This window comes from Aegilops tauschii, chromosome 3, assembly GCF_002575655.3.
Source record: "Aegilops tauschii subsp. strangulata cultivar AL8/78 chromosome 3, Aet v6.0, whole genome shotgun sequence".
NCBI lineage: Eukaryota > Viridiplantae > Streptophyta > Magnoliopsida > Poales > Poaceae > Aegilops > Aegilops tauschii.
In genome coordinates, this window is record NC_053037.3 from 34,753,610 (window position 1) to 34,759,337 (window position 5,728).

The window sequence follows — 5,728 nt, forward strand, 5'->3', positions numbered from 1 at the left end:
CAACCCGGAGGCGGTTAAGCACCTTTGTCTCAGTCTTTGCAGCTGACGGATTGCGAATGTATGCGCTTTCGTGGCAAGAAACCGATGTCTGCAAATCTTTGGAAGGGAAAGCAGAAGCCTTTGTTCACAATGGGTGTGGCCTGTGCAATGCTTTTGGGCTTCTATAGTTCTCTTATGTTGTATGTTGTACATTGCAAATGTCGATCGGCAGTAATGAAAGATGGATGCTTGAGTGAGGCAGTAGTTCCTGAAATCTCATGCGAGTGCTTGCATTCTTATATATCTTGTGTTATGGATGTTGAGCTTAATTAAACTGTTGTGCCGAGAGGAGGAAAGTTTGGTGAAGAAAATTTAACAGAAAACCTCACTCCATCTTGTGCATGAAGAGGAAGTATATAGAACCCTCTGTTCTCATTCAGGAGCCGGAGCAATCTGAGACGGTGTGACCGATCCGATCGTGTATCACCAACCATTGAAAGATGAACTACATTGTTGGAACGAGAGCCTAGGTCTTGGACTCGTACAGAGAACTTCAATCTTAAAGCTCTGTTGAAACATCTCAAAGGTGCAGATCGGCAGCACAACCGCCATTATTACCTAAAAATGGGTTCGGAACCTATTGCCTAGAGGGTTAGAGGACCTCTAATTTATTTGGAGAGTTGCATAATTTCAATAGTAATAACAAGCAAAATGCTTGCATGACCTACATCACAAAACTTTGCAGCAAGAGAGAACTCAATAGACAATATGGCATTACAACTACTGGTCCACATTCCGGGTCACACAAACATAAATGATTGTTGAAATAACAAAGATGGTTACTCAGATTTATTATAAGAGATTGTGTAAACATGATCGGGCCTTATTTTTAGACGCTTGATTGATGCCATGGTGTCCTTGTACCGCTTTGGTCTTGTGCTCCACTGCATATATGGTCCACCGTATGTTCATCTCAGATCATCCGGAAGTTTCCTCAATTTTGGTCCATGCCCCAGGCGTTTTGGCCTTATATCCTACATATGTTAACAATTGAAATGTCATGCACCTGGATTTTAAGTAAAATTACTCATAGCAATGAAAATGCCTACAAATGAAGGAGATACTATCAGGAGCCATGATTTGCACATTACTGACTAGACTCACAATGCTTTTGGGTAAAATAACCTAGCAGTATCAGCATTGATCTGCTGTCTGTGCTACATAAAACCTACATACATACTATCAGTGGACACCAATTTTAGGTTTCTCCAAAGAAATGTAGCACAGAAAGCTTAAGCCAGATCCAGATCAGACCAAAGGCATCATCCGCAGCCTTTGTCGTTCTGTCCTTATTAAGAAGATGAAAGTTTTTTGGCGCAGAAGATATTGTGTTGGGCTGGGGCTATTGGAGGATACCTGGTCAAATATCGCTGTCGGGATAGCAAGTGTCGCCACTGCGTTAGGGGCATCTACTATTCCAGATATCCTACCCTCACATGGACAGCATGACAGCAAAAGATAGACCTGCATATATAACCCAAAGTTCAGAACTCAAGATAATGCCCCTAACGTAATTACAAGGTGACAATATAAAATTAACCCTGGTTAGTGCCTACCTGCTCCTTGGAGTACCCAAACTTGGAGAGGTACTCAATGGCATTGAGAACTGCACGCTTGTAGGCAACTGATGCATCAAGGAAATGCTGCTTCCCCGACTCATCGACGCTGATGCCCTCGAAGACTAACCATTCCGAGAAGCGCGGCTCCACCGGACCTATCTCGAAGATAGGGTTCACATGAAGGGATGCTGGACCAACAGGAGTCAAGTACTCCTTCATCCCACCTCTTATGATCTCACACCTACACACAAAAATAATTCAGCAGAATTTCACATGGCAGTTTTCTGTCATCCAACCAGCAAATTCAGCAAGGCATGTACAGTTGATCAGCTGAGAATTAAGGCAATTACTTTAGCTCAAGGAATCCACTAATTTATATCGCTCCGCACAATGAGACTTCACCATCACCTTGGGAGAAGTGCATATCACCAGTACTCAAAATTTGCTCCTTCAACAAATACTGGCAGATAAACTTTGGAACCTCTGCTTAGATTCTTGATGTCACAGTTGCCCCCATTCTCTCTTCCAGGAATGGTCCTTGCTGCTTCATTTGCAATCTTTGGCCACTCAGGTCAGGAGTCCCTTCCTGGATCTGCAGAACATTGCATATATTGTGAGCATAGCTCTTTAATAACCATATATAAACAAAGTATCGATGGACACGTCGTACCTTCCCAAGTAAGCAGCTGTGGGAGGTTGGTAAGTTAGCAAGGGGTCTCTGGTGTAGAACTTCACACAGTTTCAGAGACTCGTGGCCCGTGTCGACCAATTCTCTTTCCCTTTGGTTCCATATACTGAGAAGCTCGGCCGACGGCGCAGTCCCCACTATACCAGGATGAGTTAACCCCGGAAACCGAACACCTGGTATGCACGAAATGGAACTATTTGAATGATCTGAAGCTGAAACTCTTCATTCACACCAATGCATAGCAGCAACTTCTTACCTGGTATCTGAGGGGAGTGTGCGTAAATCCCTTCGAAATACCAAATGGCCTTTCTTGCACCTGGGAAGTGGTCGGTCAAGAACCCTCCCCCATTCTCCCTTTCGGATATCCCGGTATAGCCCCACTCGTCGCCCGGAAGCGGGCCGAGGTTGCAGTTCTCCACCGCGAGAAGATCGCCGGGTGAAGCTGGAACCCCCTCAGCATCCACTACTCTAGGTGGGCCACTGAGATAGTGAGGCTGTGGAAAACCCACACATATTCAGTTTGGTGGCACTAAAGACTTGCTTTTGTCTAATGCATATGAGAGAAATATTACTCTTTCTACTAAAATAAACAGCGCATCAAAAGCATAGTCAACCAACAGGAGCAAATTCGAACACCCCCTGATGTAGATCGAACGACGATCTTCCGTGCCTTGTCTAACGAATCCGGTGATATGCTATTATCAAACAACATTTCTTCCAAAAAAAAAGCTCATAAATAAAATGCATACTTACAGTGGTGAGATCCAGAGATTTGATGTCATCTGCGGAGTCATCGTCTCTGACCTGTCCTCTGGTCCAATTGACCATCTCAACACGGAATAACTCCCCCTCGGTCACATCGGCGACGGGAGGGATGTCCGGATGCCAGCGGTTGTGGAGATGAACCTCCTGCTCCCATGGCTTCTTCTTCACATCGATGGGCACCACAAGCCTGGGAGTCAGAGGAGCCATGTTTTGTTATGCCAACAGCTTCAGAGCTTCACCCTTTTGTAATAAGCTTCAGAGGAGCGTCTTCATAAAAATGGCAGCGCTAGTTTTGAAGGCGCACGCCCCGGGAACGTGGGAGACTATAATAATAGGATCCGTTGTGAGGTGTGATCCGTGAGATCAGTTTTCTTAGTTTAAAAATTCTCGAAACAAGTGGCAGCGCACATCCATGTCACATGTAAAATCTCAAGAATCATGTTAGTCTTTTTTGTTTGTTTATCTAGCATTCTAGCTACAAATCTATTTTTTTTAGGAACTATGTTGCTATAGATTGAATTTCGAGCTGAATGTTTTTGGAGTTGTAGAAATATCCCGTAGGTATGTTGTAAAAAAAATCCACAAAAATGTTAGGACGAATCTCACGGAATAAATCCTACAGACCGATGTGGCAAGCTCAGATTGAAATAAAGTGGCCCACAGCTGAAATCACAGTGGAGGGAAGCGATTAGTCGGAGGACATGCCTGTCCGTAGATTGTTCCCGTAAGGCACAATTCGTAGGTATAGTACTCCATCTGTAAACTAATATAAGAGCGTTTAGATCATTAAAGGAAGTATTTTTTGAAAAAAAATATTTTTTATGGTGAAAAAGGGGGCCTTATTTAGTTACTGACTAGCACAAATGCCCGTGCATTGCAGCGGAAGAAAAAAAAAGGCAAACTTCACATCAAGAGACATTGGCAATGAACTGGCAAAAGAGCAACAAAGGCCCTGGTGAGTCGACAGAGATGTGGATGGAGCTGTGGGCAAAGAGGAGGGAGCCATTGATGATGAGTCATACGGACTCACTGGGGAGACGACGAATCACATGCCGCACAAAGTGGCGTGGACGAGGTTGACTTGAGTGCTTTGACGTTGACGGATGCATGGGCCAGTGGTGTGAACAAACTCCCTCTTCTTGTGCTTCATGGCATGCTCTAATCCACCGTAGTGTCTTCCATCATCCAAGTGATCGCGCTCATAGCCATCGAAGCCCTAATCATCCATGATTGCTGCCGCTGCTGCAGATCTAACCTTCGCGATGTTCCTGATGGACGCGAGTATTTTTCTTCTTCTTAAATTAAGTACTCATCAATCCAACTCCATATAGGTTAGAAGTATCTAAAGAAACATATAGGTTAGAAGTATCTAAAGAAACATATAGGTTAGAAGCATGTGGTCAAGTAATGTAGACTAAAACTTAGACTGGTCTGAATCTTATGGTATATAGTTCAAACTTACTCAACATCTCATCTCTTGTTTAAAATCCACTTGATCAAACCTGCAGTGACTCACCCGTCACCTAACGCTTATGTTTTCGACATTTTCTAGTTCTAACTCATCCAAATTAATTCGTTCGTTTATACCTTTTATTCAATGATTGTACTCAGCGACCTACTCTCGTTGTGCAGCAACGCGTGAGATTTTTCGTTACTTTTTGGACTAGATTTATTTTTTGAGAAGCTATAAATTTTTGTGTATGGAGACATACATTACGGAATTAATGATTTAAAAAAAAATTATATGCATAATATGATCAACCGTATGGGAGCATACTATACACGTAAAGGATTTTTTTGTTAAGGACACTATCATTAGGAGAATTAATTAATTTTCTGAGAAATCGTAAATCTGTATACTTGCGTACTGCATGCTGCTTGTTGACCGGATGCAACTTGTTCTGGCGCTCGAGGCGTTCATGTCCGACTGACTGGGCCAAGTTCCTTTGACATTTACAGGAGTAAAGTCTATTACAAACCCTAAGAATGTAAAGGACGACACAAATGAACCCCAACCTCTAAATCTCTGAAGTCCGTACCCTGACCTCTTCAATTCCGGTCGTTTTTTACCTTTAGGCTGTATCCAAACAGAGGATTCCGGTCGTTTGCGATCTCAGATCACACACCATTGCTTCTAGACTCGGGTGAGGCTACCCATGTGGCAAATAAAAATGCTTTCTCCTTCGAACAAAGTTGGTTTGAGAGAGAGGGATTTTGGAACTCATTGCACGCGAATGGGCTAAGCCGGTTAGTGGAAGGATGCCTGTTGAAAGATGGCAAAACAAGATTAGACATCTCCGACAGTTTTTGAGAGGTTGGGCCAGAAATGAGAGTGGGTTTTACAAACATGAAAGAGAGCGTCTTACTCAATTAATTGAGGCACTTGACTTAAAGGCTGAAGCCACTCTTCTTTCCGTTAATGAGCAAGCTTCCAAGTCCGAAGTTGAGCAAGGTCTACGAGCCCTCTTGAGAGAAGAGGAGCTCAAGTGGGCACTGCGCGCTAAAACACTTAAGGTTGTCCAAGGGGATGATAACACACAATTCTTCCATATGGTTGCAAATGGCAAACATAGAAAGAAGAAGATCATCCAGCTTGAACAGGACGAGGGGACAATTGTGGGGCACAAAAATCTGAAAGCATATATCTCTAACTATTATAAGAAACTTTTTGGACCCC

The 5,728-nt window shown here is 43.3% G+C and overlaps 1 pseudogene; it reads right to left on the reverse strand.

Annotated features, from left to right (window-relative positions):
* Window positions 1–818: 818 nt before the first annotated feature.
* On the reverse strand, window positions 819–3,258 carry LOC109739051 (uncharacterized; annotated as a pseudogene).
* Between the last annotated feature and the right edge of the window lie 2,470 nt (window positions 3,259–5,728).